We start from the raw sequence: 24,096 nt of genomic DNA, 5'->3' as shown, positions 1-24,096 counted from the left end.
AGATGAAGGAGTTAAGAGGTGCTGAAAGCCTCAATGTTTGTCCATTTTTAAAAATTAAAACTAGGACATGCGGCAAAAGCGGTTTTTTATTCTTTACTTCAGAAAGGTCGAGACACCAACTCCCAAATTATTTAGGCAAACCACTGAAACTGTTGCACAGCTCCTTTAAAGGTTCCAGGATGGCAGTGCTACTGCACTGGCTGCATTCGTCGTTTACAGCTGAGACACCAGGCGCACAACACAATTACTTTCCAAGTTGCGATACAGCGTGCCGCAATATCCACGCGCGTCAGGTTAGCGCATGTGCGCGCCTCCCGCTGTCAAGGCACGGCGGAGTCGAGGGCCGCGACCACGTCACGACGACGTTAATTAACGTATCGACTCGTTCTGCAGGACGTCTCGTTACATTGAAACCTGCAATTACGCTGTCCAACGCCTGTTTTTTTTTTACGCCTCGGTCCATCGCCAAAGCGGCGTCCCCGCCTTTAAGTGGAGCTTAGCCGCAAAAGTCCAGAAAGGTGACCACGGCCACTGGACCACAAATAACGTACACGTATCAGTCGTCTATAGACGTTTTCCCCGTTTACAAAAATCACAGCCCACATGTGCGAAATCCCAGTCCAGCGAGCGCTCTAAAGTGCGCGTTCGTAAAGCGGGTTTCACATCCAGAGATTCCGCGGCCGAAATCGCTGCCGCTAGCGGCGCGGCGGCACGAATCGCGAGGTTCCGGTAACGATACTTCGCCGACGCCTTTGCATATGGGTTGAATCGTTAGCGGAGGCGTCGGAACGATCTACTAAAACTCGAAACTTCCAGACTGCACCGAGGGGAGCCAGACCAGGCAATCTTCGAAGAAACAAAAGATAAACGGTGCCAGACGAAACCCCAAAAGAGGTACAAGCGTATATGCTACGGAGGCAAGCGCTGATATGCTTGTAGCTCTAGAACTTTAGCAGCGCCTCTGGCGAGCAAAATCGCATACTTTTCCGTCGCGCTTCGGTTCTGGGTACGCTCTCGTACATTGCTCGCGGGCGCCAAGCAGGCAGCATTTCAGTGGTGGATATAAATTAAAAAAAAAAAATGAATAAATAAATAAACGAAAAACAAAACAAAAACAAAGAAAAACAACAAGAAAAGCGTTCTTATCGTTTTCGAGCTGCATTTTTCTATCGTTTATATAAACGTTTCGTTTAGTTCTATCAAACGCTCTGTTACCTTGCGTAGACAGGTGCTGACACACGCTCGTAAACTACCATGGCCCGTGCATGATCGAACACTGCAATGCCGCATTATGCTCGATGCAAGCATTACACTGTCGCGTCTTACGCACGTGATATCGCCCCCCGGCCGGCAGCAACGGGCCTATTTGGTGCTGTCGGGCCGGAAATCCCCGCTAGCTCGGACGCTTCTACTACAGAAGGAAACAAACGCAGCGGTCTTCCGAAGGGAAGTGGTCGCGCCGTTGAGACGTAACCACGATGTCACGGCGGGAAAGAGCGCGAAGCGGCGGTCGTGACACCGCCGTCCGTTGTGGTCGTCCTCCGCTCGCGTGGAGCCGAGCGTGTCAACGACTCCACTGAGAAGACGTGCTTCTTTAGCGTGTATACGCACCCCCCGACAAACCGAAAGAGACGACACGTGGAAGACGCGTCGTCCACGCAAACGAGACGGACGGGGACACGGGCGATTCAAAAAACAAACAAAACCAAAAACAGGCGGCGACAGCGCGCGAGAGAGAGAGGCACGCCGCCGCCGCAGCGCGAGGAGCACAAGAACGTTCTCAAGAGAACGAGGTGCGCTCTCTCGACGTTTTGAGTGCCGAGGGAGACGACATGTCTGACGCCGAGAAGACGAAACTGTCGTACGCTGCTTCGTGCAGCCAAAATCCACGAAAAGAGAAATAAGCATCACGAAGAGGCTTTTATAGAACTTAATTTTACGCTAACCTGGCAAAGCACGTGATAGCACTATACATAGGAGTGCACTCCGAACGATAACTGCTCACGTGTCTCACTCGGACGCTCTGATTGGCTCGTTGGCGTCGTAGCTTTCGCCGTTTTGCCAAGTTACGTTGAAACAGAGTAGGTACATACTCCTTTTCTCTTTGGGATGGACCGCCGCAGACGCGACCAGCCTAGAGCGCCTTCATGTGCGCTTTCCCTAGACCAGCCATCCAATCACCTATGAATCTCACGCGTGACCATCGGGAAAGGGTGCAAGGCGCACGATCACGTGGTACGTTCACAGCGCTTGATTTGCTGGGTTGGCCGGTAGCGCCCGCTGCTGTAAACGGCTAAACTGATACAGAGCAAGTAGTCACAGTTGCTCTGTTTCGAGGCGAACAACACGCGCCCCAGAGAAGAGCGGAGCGGGACGTTTGCTTCTCGGCAAGGCTCGCTGCTTCGCAGTCATGGCGATCTTCCGTCTTTGCTGCTTTCTATTAGCGATTTGCAACACGTGTGTGTCGACGAAGCTGGTTTCATGGCTCCGCGTTCCGACGATGAATATTCGTAGACGGTATCGTCCCCCACCCGGAGGCCCCCCGACAAAGTTACATGGTCGAGATAGGCGCAATCGGCGAAAGAGGCCAACAAAACGCTCCTCAAAAAGTAGAAGTTGCGAAGACGTTTAGGGGCAGAGAAGTTGACAGAAAAAATATATATCGAAATGACGGTATCAATGTCTGTGGGGCAGGAAGTTTGTCTTAGACTAGAGCGCTTTCTGTACAGAAGATGTCGCCAGTAGCGAGACTGCTGATATGCGGTATTCTACGCGCTTCACGCAGCGCTGCTGGGCTCTGTACCACCGCGAGCCTTCGCGCCACGGGTGCTGCCATGCATTTGTTTACACACTCAGTTACCAAACCGCCATTTCGCCAAACTCTCAACATAAAAAAGTATCTTTCGATAAAACTGTTTTAAACGCAATTGCTGCGTATAATTGAAGTGTCTCCTCGTCGTCCTTTCGTGTCTCTTCGTCGTTGTAGTAACGTGTGGGGTCACTCGTGTTCTGGTGGCACTCGATGGTAGTTTGTGTGTGGCGCGAGTGTTTGGCGGGCGGCCGTCTGAGGGCACGCCTTCAGACGACGCAAAATCTTGCTCAGCTTCCGTTAGAATGCAATTCTGAAGTAACAGCTGGCGCTTAAAATAATCGAAATCCACACGTACACACAAGAAGAGTTCACCGGACGGTGACAAAATGTCAACGGTTAGACCACCAACCTCAACGTTTCAAGCAACCCCCCCCTCTCCTCTCCTCTCCTCTCCTCTCCTCTCCTCTCCCCCCCCCCCCCCCCCCCCCCCAACCACTCCTTTTCGTACACTTGGACAGATATCGTCATTTGCCATTTCAAACGTTAATCCGCCATCCCTCATTCCAACACACACACACCAGCGTCGCGTCGACGCAAAACAATGATAAGCCGGCTCCGTCAAAAGCAACAGCGGTTGCCGACCACGTCACATCGCTAGCTGCGACGACGACGAAGGGGCGTCCCAGATACCGTTATTTCACGCCGCACGGCCAGTGTGCCTAGACCTCAGAGTCTTTCCAACTACTCGATCGGGTCGTCACGTAGTTTACGGGTCGCGTTTGCGATGCGAGCTGCAAGGAAGCGACGAAATCGTCGATCGCCTGCAAGCGTCCCCCCTCTCCACCCACTTTCCCCTTCGTCACGCGACAAAGCAACTCGTGCCCACTTAGGACCACGTCTGCCCGGTGAGCTGACCCTCATCTCTCAAATCTAGGCTCTCTGCGTAAGAACGACCACGACGACGTTCCATTCGCGTCGACAGAAAACACTCCGGGTATATATAACAAGACCGCGAGACTCACACTGACATACTGACACGCTGACATGCAAAAATCGGCTCTCTGCGCCGTCGTCGCCAACGCCGCACTATACCTCTGTGCTGTCTTCTTTGTTTATGTTTTTCCCTCTCTTCTTCCAACGCTTTACTACGCACCGTTCACCCCTAAGCTGACATTAGGGGTGGGGGCTAAGCGCTCGCCGGGCCAATGAACCGCCTCCCTTTCATCAGCTGACCCCGCTCTCAACGCGTGGATATGGCCGGGAGCCTCATCACGTGGCCAAAGACATGCCGGGTCCAAGCAGCACGAAGCTTCCACCGCACTGTCAACTTAGGGGATGAAACGAAATACAACTGAGCACAAACACGCCACACCTTCTCGCCTAACCACTTATTTTTTTCCCCTTTTTTTAAAGAGGGTTGTGGGTTCACGCCGTTGAGAACTCGAACTTTAGCGTGGCCGCGTGGCCCTCGAGCAAACAAGACGCGGGTACGATGATGACGGCTTCGTTCGCGATGCGCACCATTGTTTGCACTTTTCAAGAGGGAGTTAGCGCGGCATAAATTTATTACTGGGAAAACATTGCTAGATGCCACCTTTCTCTTGCTGCGTTAAAGTAAAAAAAAAAATTTTGAGAGAAGGGGTTTGACATGTTTGCATTACAAAAGCAAACGTGTCTCAGCGAGTGTTTTTTTTTTTTTTTTTTTCAATATCAGCCGCCTGCATACCGATCATCTCAGGCTTTGTGAAAGCTAACGTCAGGCCGGTTTTATGGATGAGGAAGCCGCGTCGTTGGTATGCAAGCACGAAGGTATTCCGACCAAGACATAGCTTCGTTTAAAGGGGGCCGTGAAACGATTAAACGTTGCAAGAATCTGCAACATGTTATTTTCATTTTGCGTATTTTACCTCGCCCTCACCCTGAATACCGCGATTCTGCCACGTGATCTAAAAGCAAGAAACGGGGCTGTGTTTCCGCGCTGTTTCGCTTAAAGGGGGGGGGGTTTCGAACTGTGTGAAGCCGAAAAGTGAAGCCGCCAAATGACTCGATGCTAATTGGTTGAGCCAGGTGATGACGTCACACTCCTAGCTCTACGCTGATTGGCTGGTTCAGGGATGACGTCACGCGCGAGGCCACGCTCACTCGACGCTGATTGACTGGTGATTGCGCAATCACTCACGCGCCACCGCCCGCCCGCCCGCAGAGGGTGGTTGGATGTTGTCGGAGAAACATCTGCGTCTATGGAGGGTTCTGGAAGAGCGCCAGGGGATTAAAACCCGGGTTAGCGCCGGTATCATCATTCCAAGAATTGCTATCGAGTGTACACACTACCCGATGAAGAGCGACGAGAGCGCAGGCGTTAATGACTGAAAATGCATAGCAAATTGCTGCGCAATTGTGTTAGGCGGGAAACAACCAAAGTACTGTTAAAGTAAACATGTCACATGTTGCACGTGCAACACAATTGCCCAGCAATGGGCTATCCGTTTTTCTTCAACGAAGGCCACATCCCGCTGATGAAACTGGGATGAACCCTGTAGCGACGAAAATAATTCCCGGAGAGGGGTATCGGATCGGGCTGAAACTTTGGCATCTGGGTGTGACCCCTATGGAGCTACCTTTGGGCGGAGAATGAGCGTTCGATGATGCCTAGTTTATTTTTGCGGTAAAAAAGACCGTGTAAATTTTCTTTTGTGACACCCTGTATATTTCGGCATCACTAGCCACACTGAAAGTAAATCCCTTCTCGGCATCAACAGCTCCACACACTTTTTTTTTTTTTTTGCGTTTTAAACAGGTTTTAGGGGCACTCAAGTTGTCTGTGATAGTCTTTTTAACCCAGGAAGTCCCAACTTTTGTGTTCAAACGACTTACTTTAATTAAATTTGGTTACCCCAAGAATATAATTAAAGAACCCGAATGATTATAGATACGTGACCCAGCAGTGGGCGCAGTTCTCTTAAATTTATAAATACACCGATCCAGCAAAAGTTTCTGTCGCACAGGCGATGAACATCTAACGCACCCTTGGGTGTAATATTACAAACAAACAAATCACTCGAGGTTACCATTATTCCGAGCATCAGATAAAATACGAGTTAAGGCCCACTCACACATATGCGACCGAGTAAGACCGAGAGAGACCAGACCGGTTTTTTAAGCCTCTCGCGACGTCTTAGGACCGGATGCTATGCAGCGGAGCTGGTCTATAAGACATCGCAAGAGGCTTAAAATCCGGTCTGGTCTCTCTCGGTCTTACTCGGTTGCATATATGTGAACGGGGCTGTAAACATTCATCGCCTACCTTATATATCCAATATCAAATCGAAAAGCAACTGCATTCGATGTCTTATGCAGGCAAAGCACGATGATGCTTTCAGGGAGCACACATAGTGACTTCGCACGATGATTATTCCCGCGCAAACCTAAGTTGACAGAAGTACTTGGCCTTTGTGAAGCCTCTAGCTGTCCTAGAGTCACCTGCACACTCAATCATGTGCCCCCTCTAACCTCCTCACACGTATCCGGCCCGCCCACGGTGAAAATGATCGGAAGATGTCGTAGAATTAACTGCAGAAGTTACGCACATAATAATAGAATACAGTTAGGTAGCAAATATAAACATCAGACAACGCCTTTACAAAGTAAGGAAACAAAAAAACGCGATGAGAAACACGAATACAACGGCTTCGCCAATGCGCGAAGAAGAGCGCGGAGCAACGAGTTGAAGCCACCTCATGGCGGCCGCGTCACGTGATTTCAGGATGGCAACGCCCCCATGCGACGGGGGTTGAAAAGGTCTTGTGGTGCCAGGGCGGCCAAATCGCAGCTCGCGAGTCTCGTGCGGCTCTTCGAAGTCCCAAGTGCGGCTCGCAACTCCCTGGTAAACTCCCCCTCCCCCCAAAAATATAAAAATAAAAAAAAAATTTAAAAAGCAAGGCATATAGAAAAAAAAGCAGCTTGCGTTTTGTTAGCTAGTTTTGCGCCGTCATACGCACACTGGACCAATGAGAAAATGCACTGAGCAATCGCTTTAGAAAACATTTTTAAAACAGTGCCACACCCCCCTTTTCTTGCTGTTCATCACTTAAAAGGCTCTTTCGATGCGTTCATCTGACCACTCCTGCTGTAGCGAATAAGCATCAAATGGCCCAACGTTTTCCTTCAATAAAGGTGCCCGCTTCTCTACTTTTTTGTGCCTGCTAAATATGTAGCGTAGCCGCGGCGAAAACATGTGCCACGCGTCGTTCGAAGGCTAAACACTGCTCTCTCACTCTCTTTTCTGACGTCTCATTCGTCACAGCCTTCTCTATTCTCCCAATGCTTGGGAATTCGACGACGGAGCCATAGAGTGCCCGGTCGCAGATTTGGAGCGCGAGGATCTGGTAGAACCGAGCATTAATGAGCCATTTCTCGGGGAACCAGGACGCCAGCGCACATATTTTGCAGCGGCGAGGACCCGAAACACACTTGTTCGCTCGGGAGACGCTGCGTTTCGGAGTTTCGCCGCAGCGTGGAGTCAGTCATGTGGCTTTCCTCTCATCCGTTGTCTGCCGCTCCATCTTTTCCATTTCGGCGGCCGCTTCTCGTGGCGATCTGCCAGGCTTTGTCAGTATATAGGAGTCTATGTCTCAGTGCATCGCTGCTTCCCATCACCGGTGTCCTCTTCAGTCGGTTCTTTTCCCCAGCGAAGCATATCCAAGAAGACCGGAGGACTTCCAGCGAGACTCTGACCCTTCATCAAAGAGTGGACGCAACCGAGAGAGACGCACTTATCCCTTCGGGAAAACTGAATATCACGCCATTATCCCCTCGCCCCTTGACGCGCAGCAACACCTCCTAGACGAGGAAGCCTCGGTGCTGAATATTACTGAGTCAGTAATGAAGGCCACCGCTGGGCACATATTGGACAAATGCGCTGAGTCAGCGCTCGGCCGGAACTGGCGTTCTCTCTCTAAACTTCGTTTTACATTTAACCCAGACGCAGCTACCGAGGCTACGAGCTCATGGGACAGACCAGACAGCGTCAGAAGCGCGCCATCATGGTGTTTGTCATGTTTCTGTACGCACTCTACCATCGCTGAACTGATCATAAACACAAAGAACCCAGTGGCTTGCACTTTTGATGCCCTTGATTGGTACCTCGTAGCGTCGGGTGCGTCTGGACTTAAGCTGAAACAAAGTATAGACCAGGGGTGGCCAAACCGCGGCTCGCGAGCCGCATGCGGCTCTTTGCTGGTCGAAGTGCGGCTCGCGGATCCCTCGTAAGGAACCCCCCCCTTCGCCCCTTTCCGCGTTTCCCCAAGAAAAAAAAGGAAAGATTTCAGAATAAAGCACACCGCAGCTTGCAGTTTGACAGCCTTGTAGTCCCATACGTGCAGTCGTACAGCCTTGTGCCCCCATGCGTACAGTCAGACTCTCAATAAAAGTTAAGTTTGCTTCTCCTCCTCCTCCTCCTCCTCCTCCCCCCCCCCCCCCCCCCCCCCCCCGGGGCTCTTAGGAGTTCCGTGGTTTTGTTTGCGGCTCCTAGGCCAGGCCAGCCTGGCCACCGCTGGTATAGGCCTTTGCATCGCCTATCAACCGGGTGAAAAATGCTGAGTCACTTAGTTGTACGTATGCGCAGCGTCCGATATGCCGCACAGCAGAGCAACAGCGCATGCTCAGAAGGCGTTTCACAGCCCAGCAGACAAAGATGGCAGCGTGCAGAAAGCGATATATTCGCAAAGGTCTATAGGAAATGTTGGAGCGACCCTTGCGCAAGAGCGCGACAAGGAGAAAGATTTGCGATGCAGGAGAGGAAGATGAGGAGATGAGAGAGGCGAAATCGTTTTGTGTTACGGATGAGAACTTTCCGCTGTTACACTGAGCATGACGTACGCACGCGAACGATCCTCACGCTCGGTGTCACAGCGTAGACCTCTTTTAGGTCTAAACCTAAAAGAGGTCGCTCAGCCTCGTGATTGGTTGAGCTCCCTCCTCGGACTGCAGCGATTGGCTCTCTCAAGTGCTTTGCGGGAAAGTAGACGCACCGGATTGCTTAGAGCGCACGCTGCATTCAGTGCGCACGTTGGAAGGTATAGGGCCGTCGTACCCGTGCTCGTGCAGCAAATCACTGAAAAAATGTCACGATGCGTGTAAAAATAGGGATCGCACGTTAGAACAAAAAAAAAAAAAAAAAGTTTGAGCGAAAGTTTTATTAAGCGAAAATCATTTTACGCTCTTTTCGAAAAGTGGAACACGCGGGGGAATTTACTGCACGGAAATCGGAACTTATGCTTAAACAAAAAGACATATATGTGTTCATGCTATAAGGTAAACTTCGCTCACGTCGATCGCGTTTTAGAGAAATAAATAAATTAAATAAAAAAAAATACACGACGATTTTTGGCGTGTTTTGGTATATGATTGGATTTTCGGTTCGTTTTGTTTTCGGAGATGCATATTCCACGGTTTACTCGCTCGCTTGCTGGCGGCAAACTAACGAAATAAAACCACAACCTCAAAGGAGGGTTTAGTAAACTAAGAATAGTTCTCCCCCCTGTCAGCACGAAGACCACGAAAACCAGAATGAAGAACAAATGGTCTGCTCTCAAGACGACGTCTCGTCTCCAACAAAAGATAAACAAAACACGAGGAAAGATACACGAGAGCGACAGAACCATAACCGAACCACCACAAAGCAGTGGATCGCGGCAAGTAGCCGTAACCACCGAAAATTTCAAGGATACGCACACGAATATCTACGTCGCGACACAACCACAAAGAACGCCGACTCACGCGGACTTTCACTCCTAAACGACGCGTACGAGACGACGACAATTCCACCACGACACAACGAACAAGAAAAGCCCAAAAACAAACACAACATTAGCCATGTCTTCCCTTTTCAGACATCCCGTCGTTAGAGTCACGAAAAAAATAAAAATAAAATAAAACCGGAACGAATTCTCGAGGCAACGAAACCAACGCGACAGTAACGCAAGCATCCTCCTTCCGGAAACATCGCGTGCTCACTGAGGAAGAGCGGCAGTCGCGTGGCCGACGGGCAAAAACCGGCTCCTCTTCCAACGTGTCCTTCTCAGTCCTTCCACCGTGCGTGATCGACATTAATTCCACCCACCGCCCTCTCCCTTTTGTCTACCCACTTCCCCACCTCCCTCGCTTATATGTTGTTCTGCCTTGGGCCCACCGGCAACGGACAGTGGTGTGTGTGTGTGTGTGTGTGCTGAGGCCGTCGGCAGAACAGTGAAAGGAGGCCCCCGCTAGTTCCCAAGAGGCGACAGCCAGCCCGCTGCAAGTCTCTCCTGCGCCTCCAGAAGGCAAGAAAACCGGCTTCGGCAAAAGATCTGCCACAGGACGGAGCTGCCGACACACTCACACACACGCACGCACACGCACGCGGCGGCCAAGAGTGAGGCGCGTGCCGGCAGCCAGAGAGCTTCAGTGTCTGCACGGAGTTTGACCCAGTTGGTCGGAGACCGAGCACGTCCGTCCGTCCGTCCAGTCGCATCTTCCTCGGACCTCGGCGCCCACGAGCATCATCCGCCGCCCTAGGCCTAACTTTCAACGGTGAGTCAAGTGGGACAGCCAGATGTCTGGTACGCGGTGTGTCCCTCTACGCCGGATGGGACACGTGGATGCTCTGAACCTCGGGAGGACGTAGACCATCGGCCGACGGATTGTGCCTTGTCCGCGGAAAGAGTGCGCTTCTGGTCCCTCTTAACCTACATTCGTCAGAATGCCATTCCACCTTCTCGCTCGTGACAGCTAGGCGGAGATTCATCACTGCCGTATGGAGAAGCCGGCATCGATGTAGGCCATCAAGGTCTCCAGCTCGCCATCAGTTATTCAGTTATGCACCCATCGGCATACTCAGATCGGCACGGACGTAATGGATCGAAAGGCGTAAACAGAACAATTTTCTCTGGGACTCTATGACCAGATCCATCCGGAGGAGCGATAGTCATTATACTAGCCATACCACATCCTTACCTACACTCACCTGGAGGAGCGACAGTCATTACCCGCGCCATACCACATCCTTACCTACACTCACGGTTTCCTACAGTGTCCATTTACCTGCGTGGTATACCACACGATTACTCAACCAGTGAGTCACCGACAACAGCGTCAGAGTTGCCATAAGAAGGCTTTATAGTTCAAAGCCTCTAATTGTACGAAGAGCATCGCTACTATAGGCTACTCACAGTATATTTCCTTAACCTCTGCGCCTGCAGAGTACGCAATGTACCGGGTATTTATCCTACTAAAAGAAAGCCTACTGCTTAAGACCCTTCTTCAATAATACACAAAGGTTGTGAGCCTAGGGTAGTTATGGTAGTCTAAAACATTAAAGCAAATCATATACGCGTTACTAAAAAAACTTTAATTAAAAAAAGTTTACGTATTATCTTTTGGTGATCATAGCTTCCCACGCGAAGTCTCGCTATCCTACAACCGTCTCGCAACGCGACAAAGCGACGTCTAGAAAGCAGTTCGCTCAATTAATTCAAACTTAATTTATCGTCCCATGCCGAGTTCGCCGCAGTGACAGATATCGCTTCACACATCTCGATCCTTTACTCCATAACGAAAGCGCGCGCTCCCGACCTGGCAAGGATTGCGCTTAGTCCACCCGCTCCTAGATCCATACTCCAGTTTACCTCACCATGGACCGCAGTAGGGGACGAGCCATCCCAGGCAATCAAGCACTGCGAAGAAATCGCATGACTATACGCGCCCCACTACGATCATCAAGCATTCACCGACGTGATCCATCGGTGAAACAGAGCACAAAAGACGGTGTCGGTATCTACCGCGATTCTGCCGGAGCATGCCCCGCGTCGGCTTTCCCCCTAAACACTCGCCGAAGAGGCAACCCGAGAGAGCGGTCGGTCCCTTATCGAAAACGCCGCGTCGAAAGCGCATCGCACCGCTTTTCCCACCCGCCTCCGTATGTTATCCCACCCACTCTTGCTCTCTCTACAAGGTTGTCCGCGTGTGTTTGAAGCGATCTTGATCCCCGCAAACAGCGTTTGCTTTCGAAAAAAAAAAATGAAAATCTGTCCGAGTAGCGCGCGCCGTCGCCGATGCCAACGGATAACGCGACGAGCAACGCGGAAAAAACAGCCGCCCATTCGTCCACGTGTATAGCCGCGAATTGTGCGCGTCACCGACTGGTGCGTTTCGCGTCCTATTAACCCGCCCGTATACATCGAAAGCGGTCCCGATGTGGGGACAAATGACGTCACAAAATACGAAGTGTCACGCTGTCGGATGTCACGATCCAAGCGGTTGGTCGTTAGAAAATGCCGGTGAAAAGCAACGAGCGAACGCGAGCGTCGCTCGTTGGCAGGAGTTGGCACGCCGAACACGGCGTCCCAACTCCTGGCTGCCAAAGCTTTGTGGGCTGTCAAACCGAAGAGCGATGCTGCAGCAGAACAGGCGTCTGCCACTTTTACCACTGCTGCTGTGTGACGCCGCCAGGATCGCGGCCGGCGACAGCGTGACACTTTTATGACGTCATTGGGCGCAAAATCGAAAAACCACTTTTTTGGACGTCCCAAACATACCAGTCATAGGGAGACACGTTTCACTTCCAGGCACCATAGGTATATAGGGATGAAAACGAATCAGTCACGTTTCCAAAATGCTTACCCTGTAAAACAACCGTAAACTGGGCTCCCTCAGCTGATACAGCCGCCGTCTGCTTCGTTGGGCTGTAGAGTTCCATGGCCACAGAACGGAACATGTAATTTTGTCTACCATATAAACGCTGGTTACAAATCGATTTTACGCAGCCACTCAACCGGTGATCCCCTCGGACAGAACAACCTCCAAACCAGTACCGCATATACCATATATGACGTACTCGAGCAAAGTAATCAAGTTGTTACTAATGAAAACAAGAGGAAAGCGTCACAGCGCTAGGTTACCAGAAGACAACACTGACAGCTTAATGACAACAAACCAAAAAGGAGCTAGGAGATTGAGACAAGCTCGACTTGACTTTCCCCTATTCCAAACATGAAGATGTTAAAAACTCTTTATGTACACAGGAGTATGGCACCGCTACGTAGAAATATTACAAAGCACTGAGATCACCGCTCGTTCTAGCGACGCCTTAGACGGTGGAAAGAGTTACTAGAACGACTATATCGAATTGGTGATGATTCCCTCTACTTTACGCGAGACATTCCATAGAATCCATAGTAGAACATGGATTCCTCACCCGTTAGTTATCAAATGGTGAAGGGACCGGGCTTACAGAACGGTATCGGCAACACTGGCTTAAGCGTGGGAACAGTCTAGCACCAGCATACTCCGTTTTCATTATGGGTATGGCAAGTGAGTCTATCCGCTCTTGCTACTTAAAGAGACTAAACCTGCAACAAAATCGATCGCTTTTGTTTCTGGTTTCTTCATCACCCCAAGAGCAGAGTACTGAACGGTACAAACTCCATGTTTTTCATTTCGGTACGGCTTAAAACTCGCATTACAAAAAAAAAAAAAAAAAAGAAAAATCCATACATTGGATGTACACAGAGCGACACAGCAGTTGGCAGGTAAACGCTCTACCCGATTACATTCAGTTTTATTTCCGAGTTGACCGGCTTCCAAGATACGAGAATTATACATGGTTATGTCTGACTCCCACCTGGCTAACAAAATGTGTCCTTCGCCACAAAAGAAAGCAAAATAAAACTAATTATAAGCAAGCTGCGCAAAAAAAAAAAAAAAGTGCGCATGTAGTGTTTGCGCTGACCTTGTCAGAGAGGCTTACAGGAGTAGGTCGCGCGTTTAAAACTTAATTATTCACCTTTAAGTTGTATCCATAGCAGGTATACGAATATTAGCGGTGCGACAATTCATTTCATGTTATTAGGGAGTTTAAGTATATATTTCCGATAACTCCGATAACGATACGATGCATGAGCTAAGTCGTTAGCTGATTATCGGGTATCGAAGTTATCGGAAGATCCAGTAAAATTCTCTACAGTTTCCGATTCGGTCCGCTAAAAGTCTCCACAGACGATATAAAGTTCGGAACCGTACCGCGAACCGCTGTCGTTCGGTAAAGCACCAAAGCAACAGGTAAGTACATTCGTTGACATACCTTCTAGCTAAAAAAGAAACAAAAAAAGAAAAAGAAAACCCCATTTTTCTTTACCGGTTTCCTAGAGGAAAACGAGTTTTCTTGTCCCTTTATTTTATTGTTTTTCACTTTCGATGTCACGCGTTCTGTAGCGAATACTTGCTGAACCGTTCAACGTAAGCAGCCCGCGACAAAAATAGCTATCCGGTTTCTACCGTTTGCATTTTTTATGCCTGTTTTGTTTTACCTTCTCGAGTAAGTAAGTCCTTTCGCAAATCTACCGAAGCAAATATTTGAAGAAGAAACCAAACAAAAAAGATATTTCCAAGCAAGCAGCACAGAACGCTGAAATCGGAATGTCACGATCCGCTAGCCCGCGTCCAGAAAGAAAGAAAAACAAAAACAAAATAGATTTCGCATTTCCCTCGTTCTTAATCGGAGCAGTAAATCCCCGATGCCACCACGCCTAGCCTCGCCCGTTCCGAAGCCTCTTTATCGGAGAGGTCCACGTGCAATACTCCGTCGATTACGCTGACACGGGGACAGCCGGTCACTAATGGACGCGGGGTGCGCAAGGACACCTCACAGCCGCGAAGCCAAAGCTATAATTTCCATTAGAATGCGGGCCTCACGACGCCCGCCTTCTATCGGTCATCGTTACTTCTTGATTATCGAACTTGATTATGTCTGCTTCATCTAATTACTTTCCCGATTCCTTGCCATGTATCGTTTTAGTTTTGTTTTTCACGCTCGGAATATTTAAAAACGAGTTTGAGACAAATTATAAGGGGGAGGAACCGCCCTTATAGAGAATTACAGTTCACTATATGGGTGGTTCCCGCTTATAACGAATTGACATTCCTACAACGAAGTCAAATTTGTCGTAGGAATACTTGTGCGAAGAATGACAGTCGTCTGCCTTGAAGTGATGTTTCCGCCGGACAAGGGTCAATTCGTTATAAGCGCGAACCGATAGCGAATGGTCATTCGCTAAAGGGCGGCTCCCACTCATAGCGAATTGATATTCCTATAACGAATGTCAAATTTGTCATGGGAATGTTTAGATAGAAGAATGGCAGTTTGCCTTGAAGCGATGTGTCCGCCATACAAGGGTCAACTGGTTGTAAGCGCAAACCAATAGCGAATCGTCATCCGCTAAAGGGCGGCTCCCGCTTATAGCGAATTGACATTCCTATAACGAACACAAGTTTGTTGTTGAAATCATTAGACAGAAAAATAACGGGCTGCCTTGATGCTATGTCTCCGCTGTACACTGGGAGCTTTGGTCAGTGTATTGCGACCACTTGTCAGGGCGGCGGTTTAATGTGCTCACGAATATCGTTCCGTGAGAGCCGTTATTGGTGTGTACGAAGTTTTAGTCTTTTAGACGAGAAGGAAGTCATTAACGGTAATTAAAAAATATATTTGGCAAGCTTGCGTTGCATACAGATACCGACAATTGTCATATGTGCGGGCGTGGATTATTGTGTTCACACTTCTTGATTGGTTTTTCGCCGCTTTTATCGGCTAATGCTCCAATCCAATTGCATTGACTAAAGAACGACAATACGAGGTTTTGAACTCGAAATGTACAGATGCACGGCGTTCACTCAAGCCGCAAGAAACACGGCGTCAATCCCAAGTTTCTCGCGCACGACAGCAGATACTTTTTTTTTTTTATAGTATAATAATTCACACAGTTTGATAACGATCTACAAGATAACTACAACGTGATTGGGACGACACAGTCGGCGTTCTATCCGAGACCAAAGCTGCACCAAGCCACAACCTAAAAGCGCGAACGAAATGGCGACCGGTCGCTCAGTGGGGAACAGCTTTCTGTCGTACATACAGCCCAGGACTGGTTGCGCCCGTAAAACGCCTCGACTAAGAAAAAAAAAAGAATGACTCGTTTATTATTGTTTCGGCAGCGCGAACTCTCGCGAGGTCTGGAAAGGAGGACGAGAAGATGGCGTCCAAAAAAATCCAGTCGTGTCGCCTGCATTCTGGACCGAAAACGTTAACAATATTCTCGGCATTTTTCTTTTTCTTTGCAAACCTAGCGCCCGCCACACGCCGCGCCCCGCGAGTGAAAGTAGTCCAGTGAGGGTATGTCGCCGTTATACGGGAACGAGAGAACCTGGCCCACGCGACAATAACGGGTCCGTACGACACACTTGGCGCGTTCCAATTATTGCCCTATAGTGGTAGACTGCTTTATTACCAGGCTGGATGCCTCCAGGGCGACGCCAGATTGTGTTGTGTGTTTGTTTAGACTGGGGGAGGTTAGACAGCTCCAATGGACGTCCAGTGCCGCCCCCCCCCCCCCCCCCCCCCGTTTTTCCCTAAAAAAAAAGAAAACAGCATAAAGCTTGCAAATAGCACCAATTCCTCAGGAATGTCATTAAACTATTGATTGGGGGAAGAGAAGAAAAAAAAAAAAAAGGGGGGGGGGTTATATCAAGATTTAAAGATGCACGGAAACGCCGCATTCCTCGTACAGCATTCCCACAGGGTCTCACGGCAGGATGCATTCAAAGGCGACGTCTTCGAGCGACGCCGTCTTTTTGCTGCGATGCCAGAAGGCGAGGCACAAGGACACGACGAGTCTTCGGGAATAACCACCCTGTCCCAAGATCGCAGAAAAAGATTTGCGAGCGACGAAGGTCGCCACATGCTACGAAACTGCCGCCGCCACAAACCTCTCGCAGACACAAATAAGAACGCGTCTCGGTGGCGATTAGGGATGTGGCAAACTTTTGTCCGACCTGAGGTTCGATCGCGATTCGGCAAACCTTCGAACTTATAGCCAAGTTCGACTTGCGGACAGTGTTGCCCGACTTCTGCACAAAACACTTCGAATTTTGGGAAAGCAAACTAATTTATAGAAACAGTTTATTTTACATGTTAAAAAATGGTTATCAATGTTTATACAATAGATAAAAGCAGACATTTGCCCTCTTAAAGGGGGTATGACACGAAAATTAAACGGATAGATTATTCTTGAAATGGAATGCTCATAGGCTACCTAGTATATACACCAAGTTACGCGATTTTGAGAGCTCTGGTAATAGCAATATTCAATTTACGAATTTTTATCATTTTCATCTGGCGACCAGGCAACACTGCCCAACTTAGTCACACCATGGTGTCTATAAACCACGTGACCATGAACACTCTCATCTCGGCGCCCCCATGATCGCCCAAGCTCTCCTCGTCGCGGTACGATCGAAACCGCTCACGCAACTCGGTAACCCGAACGCTATTCTCGCTCTCGCCCCCGGCCCGTTGACCTTCCACCCTGCATGCGTCTACGAGATATTCCCGGAGGACGGTGACCCCGGCGAGTTCGTCCGTAACTCGTCGTCGCTGGAGTTGGTCGCCAGCGGGTCGCAGTAAAATGAACAGTTCCCAACATCTCTTGATAGCAATCACTCTCATCGCTGCTGCGATCAATGTCGAACACTTCGACAAGGCGGGCGATGCCGTAGACGTAATCGTCACGGACCGCATGCTCGAAACATGGAAGGTAAACGAGGAAGCAGAGGCTCGATACTCCAAGAGAGTCAAGTGTGTGAGTGCGTGCAAGGACACACCGCGCTGGAGGCTGGCTACGTAGCAAGCCTCCAGCTCCGCCCGGATCTGCCCCTCCGAGGGGCCCACATATAAATCGATTTATCCACGAAACTATCGCGCCATTTTCAACACAAATTTAGCAGGATTATAGGAACATACAATGGGTCCTATCAGTATAGTTATCTCATATTTTATTCTTGACGTGTCATAACCCCTTTAATGTTTTCTTTTATTAATGTTACACAATGAAACAATATATAAAATAAATATTGCACGTTTCCTCCGCCAGGTCGAGTTAGCTCGTTTTCAATTCTCACCCATGCAATCTAAAAAAAAAAAAAAAAAAAAAAAAAAACGAATCAAGGTGAAGAGTATCAGGGTGGCAGCGATTGACAAAGCTCATGCACAGCGTATTTCTCAGATTTAATCGCATATGAGATCCATGATTCGCTAGGATTATTTTCTTAAAGTGTGCGCACAGAAGTCGAATTTTAGCCGAACTTTACATTTGAAGATAAAAAAAGCTCGAAGCTGGTCGAATGGACACCTTGGCGAGTCTACGACATCCTATTGGTGATCACACAACATGCCAAATATTCCATCCCTACATAAATTTACAAAAAAAAAAAAACCCAAGGAAGGGCACGATTGAGAGACGCGGTCGCGGTCGGCGTGCCAAACTTGACAAATTCCGATGTGAGTCTTTTTTTTTTCTTTTTTTTTGTATTTTTGAACACGGCACTTTGGTCGAAGCTAGACGAAGGCGTTGTTAATTAATGCGTCCGTCTTTAACTTTACGCAGCGAAACAAGATTTTACAGTAACTTTGTTAAGTCAGAGACTCGGAGGTTTCTCCAGTCAACAGCGGGTGTCAAGAGTTTCGCCACGATCAGGAAGTGCCCGCATAATTTCTACCGCGTCCGTAAAAAAAATGCCAGTAAAGCGTTCTTGCTTCTCGTTACTGCCAAGTGTTACCGCTAAAAGAAGCGAGCTCACCGTGCGCAATCACGCCAGGCCGTGATTGACCGACGCTACCTGATCGGCTTCGGCCGTCTTTCTGACATGTCGTGCGACCAGTCGGACGTTTGGTCGTATGCATGGGTATGGCCTAACCGGCCTCGCAGTGATTATCACTCGCTCGATGGCAAGAACAATACCCTTCGAGAACCCTCTTTCGAGATCACTGATAAGCTGGAAGCAACTGCGCAGGCATGGGTGTGAGGCACTTCCAAATAGTGGGTCCAGTGCAGGGCACGGAGACGCTACCAAAAGCATTCGGCTCCAGGTGGAGTTTGTCGGGAAGGTGGACATATGTACACATCGCGACACTGTTAGCGCGAACACGACATCGGCGCATTTTCGTATTTTACTTCTAAATAGTATTCGTGAGCATGAAAGTTTGTGGCTTACGTTATAGAACTAAATGTGCTCTTTCCGTAGCAATAATAACCTGGATGACATCTCTTGGTTTCAAAGAGAAAGACTGGAAAAACCGGCGCTCGCTTGTTCGCGCTAACAGCGTCGCGCTTTCAGACCTAAAAATGACTAATATCCGCAACAAAGAGAAAAAAAAATAATAATTAAAATTGTTATTCAACAGGGTGTGCACCTCGTATAATGCGTGCATATCGGAAATCCTTTTCTAAAATATAAATTAAACAAATGCAATTTTTTTTCTCTTCAAAATGTGAAATGCTTGTGAAGTCGGGCAACACTGTTCAAGAGTCGAACTTTGTTGAATTTCGCCAAAAGTACGAATATGGACACTGCCGACTTGTTTCGGTGAAAGAAACAAAATATCAGAAGACGTGAACTTTCTCTCACGACAGCTTGTAAACGAGAGCAACGTTAATTTGCCGCTTTGTACCGCAAAATGTCGTTCGCCCGGCTTTCGCCGATCGCTAAAACGAAAGACGAGAAATTGTTTTGCTACCTGCCCAAGAAACAAAACAGCAAAAAAAAAAAAAAAAAAAACTACAATTGGCCTCATTATCAGTTGGCGTAATCCTGCAACAAATTGCACTTCGCGCCAAAACACTTTCAAGCTAAAAAAGAAAAAAAGAACAGACGTCTAAACATCAGAACGTTTTGCTGTCTACTTTTCCTGCACTTCGATATCCTCGCCCTCCCAAAAGCAATATTTCCTTCGCAACTTTTCTGTTTTTCTTTTCCATTGCGCAAGCAGGAATTACTTCGAGTTTTCCGGTCAAAAACGAAGCTAGCCTTCCGTTTTACTTTCTTGTTTTTTAATCCGCACTTAAAAGATCCATCGACAGGCTGACACTTTGAGCGCGCCAAATCGGAACGGGTGCTCTCTTACTGTCATAAGTGCCGCCTTCGCAGCCGTCATTATTCCCGTTAAGAAATAATTACTGTCACAAGGTTAGCGATTATACCAAACGCATTCTACTCTCTCTGCTTCTAGGTTTGACGTTGATGAACGCTGGAAGGTCGCCCAGACAGATTATTCTTTTCGTTTTTGCTAATTACGCCATACATTTCTATGAAGAATGCAGTATTCCAGGTTCATGTATGGATTGTCCCTGCCAACACTCTAATAATGTTAGAATACCTGTTCCTCAGCAGCTCACCCGCAGTTCTGATTTTAGATAAGTTATTTGTTCATGAATATTTTTTTTCTTCAATTTTTTAATCAAAAGAAAGACGCTTTTAGGCATCATCTCGTATGTAGTACGTCACACGCAAAAGCAACACACAAATATTCCGCCAGGAGCTTCAAGGACCGGTTTCTAACTTGCAACCAGCAAACAACCTTCTAGCAAACTGAACTAAAAGAAGAAAAAAAAAATCAATTTAGGAAACGACGCCTCGGTTAACATTGCATTACGTGCATTACTAAAACAATAAAAAGAAAAGCGGTTTACTCTACGGCGGTAACGAAAAAATGATTTAGCACATTTTTAACGCTCATGGGCGTATCGACTAACAGAAAAAGCAGCAGGCTTAATGTCAGTATTCGGTACATAAATAACGTCGCGATGAACGTAACAGGCGCTATGATTACACTTTCGCTGCCTCGTAGAAGCAATTTCACGAACAGGTATGGCCCATTCGCGAGAAAGGCTTACGCAGTCTGAACGAGATAATCCGCGATAATCGCCGTCCGAGACGACCATTGTCTCGAAGATCGCCAGGGACATAATGGAGCCATTGTGCGGCGGCATACAAGGGACGCCTTTAAATGGCCAAGTAAAAACAAATGAGCAAAGAAAAAGGAGAGGAGTAAAGTTAAGAAGCTATTAGAGCCAGATATTAGAGCAGTTTCTCGCATTGAAACCGGCCATAATTGAGTCAACCTCCAAACCGCGAGCGTTCCAGAATTTCAAGGGACGCGGAAGCAATTCCCATATAAGAGAGAAAAAAAAAAAAGTTTAATGGAGGTATTGCCCGTGAGGCGAGCAGCAATGCGGTCTCGGTTCACGACACTAAAGGCTAAGGAATTCTGTCGAGGTTGTCAAGGCGGAATAGCTCACGTCAATTAGTTTGCAAAAAAGAAAAACAATTATCATAAAGATACGAAATGACAAAGGGATGTCGTGGTGAGTGAAAACCGCGGAACAAAACCCTATATGTCGCAGTCCTGAGTGGTAGTAGGGCAATTATCGTTTTCATTCCAAGGAAAAGAGACTTAGACACTAGGGGAAAACTTTCTCTGGCTTTTTCGACGAGAGGAAGAGAGCGTGCGCACAGCTCTAAACGGCGCTCAAACACGCGCTCCTGTACACCTTTGGCTGCACAGCCACAAAAAGTTGTTTCCCGACTCCCGAGTGTAGACCACGGAGGAGTAATAGGCCGCTAGACCGTATGTTCTTCCAGCATGTCTGGCGACACGCATCTTTCGCCAGAGTCCTCCGTGACGTGCGAAACACATCGCATAAGCATGACCATGAAATAAATGTTGGGCATCACCACACACACACACACAAAAGTACATATTCGTTGTGAAGTAACAACCGACAAAAGTGTAATCAGACACGACTACCTTAATTAAGCTGCTCAATTTGCGCATTGCAATAACGACGGCAATAGGCGTCGCGTTTCTCATACACCGGAATTCTGCATATAGCGGTGTCATCAACAAATCTACATACAGCTGCATTTCTTGTTTTCGCTCGTATACAGCGGTTTGTTATAGTATACATAATGCAATGGGGAGCGCATGAAAATAGACCTGCCCTTTTCAAACGTGCGCGCCATCTCGTCGGGTATCTCCGACTCCGCCATATTTTGAGCACGCACACGCTGCGCATGTATTGGATACGAGTGCTGCGTCAGCGTTCGGCGAGGATTCGGATCCAATCACACGCTTCGTGCCCAACGGATGGATAGATGGATGGATGCTAATGGCTGTACCCTTTATAATGTGCGGTATCTTGCGCCACCTAGTCTAGACATTGAGAACCAAAAGTATGATTGCTTTCCTTCGCCAATTTGCTTACTCACTGCAATTTCGTAACTAGCCCAAGAAAGGGCGACCACCAATGTTGCCTGACTGGGTTTTGAAAAGATCATATTGAGGTACCAGCTGTTTTCGGGGCAGGAAAGAAAATTATGGCAAAAAAGAAAAAGGTAAAATAAAACAAAAATGGGAAGAAAAAAACAGTACACGGATAAACACTGCGATATCAATCCCGAAACAAAAGCGCAATTAACATTCTGCCAGCAGTACAACGCCCAACAACGTGACCTTGCCTCGAGTGGGGGCAGGAAAACATATATTCCGCACTCACAATTACTATAGAAAAAAAAGAAAAAAGAAACAGTAGACTTTATACAGTGTCTATCTAAGAGTCAGTTCAATCGATCAACAATCAATCGACACGACCGCACCGAACAGGCAAACCTATAGGGGAGAGAAAACAAAAAATCGACACAAGTCCCAAACCTAACACGCACACAGAGAGGAGTATAGAAAACACTCGGATTTCCTCCAGAACCCGATCACTGCCGGTCTATTAAAAGCCCGAGCAAGCTCGACCGACCACCTGCCGTTGAAAGGCAACCAAACGGCAGAACAAGTCGTCGTCGTCGCAGCCACCGCCAAGCGCGCGGGCGCGCTAATTTTCTTTTTCCCGTAGTCTAAATTGCGAAGACGGTCAGCCAGGCACGTGCCACGCACCGCACACCCGTGCCCTCCCTCCCTGCGGCACAGTCCAACCAACAAGAAAAAACGGCACGCGCGCGCACACACACGAGTCCTGCTGGCTGCCGCCGGTCTCGAGTCAGTTCCCATTCCTCAAGAACGAGTTCTCCCACATTTTGCGGGCGTTCATTATGCAACTCCACTCTGACCTCCCTCCACGGCGCAGACTTTACCGTAGCAGAGTGCATCCCACGAGAGACGCGTGTGCTTCCCAGAAGTTCTGTCGCGGGGAACGGGTTCACTAAATCATCCGTTACACCCGGAGGTCCGGTATACCGTTATAGGAAGCAAACCGAGTTTACGTTTATGATCGACGATGCAGTTTTAATGGGCCTTTTCTTTTCTTTTAAGGTACCGTTCGACGGAAAGCGCTATATACGTGGATAGACTGCGCGCTGCCCCATCGTTGTCGACTGGACTGTGGAACGCGTCCTGATCATGCGCAGTAGCGCTCTTCTGACTCAGCATTCCTCACCTAGGTGATAGAAGCGCTGCAAAGGCGGACAGAGACGAGCGTCGTCCTTGGGGTCAAGGTCTGCTACTGCCGGGTCACAGCATTGACTCTGCTGAAGCCGCGAGGACACCAGCGGACTAGGGAGCCTTCGTACGTGCGCTTTGCTAGGGTGATGCCATTCTTTGTAATACCACTCGCCGACAGACCAGCAGCCATCTTGGTTCTCGGCGATGATCCATGGGGCGTATAACTCTCCCGGAAACAAGCACCTTATCTCACAAGTTCGGAGCAGCGTTGTGGAACCCACGGAGGGAGGATTAGCGTTTCCCCCCTCGGATGGGAGGACCGATGGACACAAAGGCCACTTTCCAGCGCACGGCGAAACAATGGAGAACCAAAATGGCGCTGGGAGAGGCACTGGGAAAGGGAAACGGGCAGTTGGCATCACGCTATGCGAAGCGCACATGAAGGCATCCTACAGCGGACCGGTACCAAAGTGCAGCGCGATTCTGTGTTGTAGAGCTGTGGCGCATGCTCTGAGAACCAGACAACCAGGCGAAGCACACACAGATCGGAGCCTTCATCCAGACTTTGTCTTGGCGAGCCCAGTCATTTTCTACAAAACCGCCTGTTCACCATTCTTTTCTTTTTTCCTTTTTTTATCGCACACAATTACGGATGCTTAAGGTTCAAACAATCGGGTAACTAATTATGCGCAGCTGGCACGACTGTAAGTAGACGTGTTGTCTATCCATCTAGTAGGACAAGGTCACGAGGTACAGCCATTAAAGATGGACACAGTCACACTGACACCGTTCGCAACGTTGCGTTCGTTATATTAATGCTCGCCTTCGTTATACGAGATAACCCGATATCGCTCGGGAACCGACCATAACACGGCACAGAAATCGCACGGCGCCATTGCGCCTAATGACCTAAACCCGATCTCGAGATATAGCGTCTCAAATTGATCACCGCTACGCCAGGAGTCACGCG

General features: G+C 48.6%; 2 protein-coding genes across 3 annotated transcripts in view; one reads left to right on the top strand and one right to left on the bottom strand.

The window, feature by feature from the left end:
* The window catches only part of LOC120839678 (DNA (cytosine-5)-methyltransferase 1-like), a 77,413-nt gene that overhangs the window by 26,037 nt on the left and 27,280 nt on the right, over positions 1-24,096 (bottom strand). The window lies entirely within an intron of this gene.
* The window catches only part of LOC120839679, a 35,750-nt gene continuing 21,656 nt past the window's right edge, over positions 10,003-24,096 (top strand). The window contains exon 1 of one of the 2 annotated variants that reach the window (XM_040210002.2): positions 10,003-10,381. The gene's annotated coding sequence lies outside the window, so the exon portion shown is untranslated. The remainder of the gene's footprint in view (positions 10,382-24,096) is intronic. The other variant, XM_040210003.2, reaches the window with a different exon arrangement.

Source organism: Ixodes scapularis, unplaced genomic scaffold, assembly GCF_016920785.2.
Source record: "Ixodes scapularis isolate PalLabHiFi unplaced genomic scaffold, ASM1692078v2 PGA_scaffold8__174_contigs__length_109621045, whole genome shotgun sequence".
NCBI classification, from domain to species: Eukaryota; Metazoa; Arthropoda; class Arachnida; order Ixodida; family Ixodidae; genus Ixodes; species Ixodes scapularis.
This window is presented reverse-complemented; position numbering and strand designations above follow the sequence as displayed.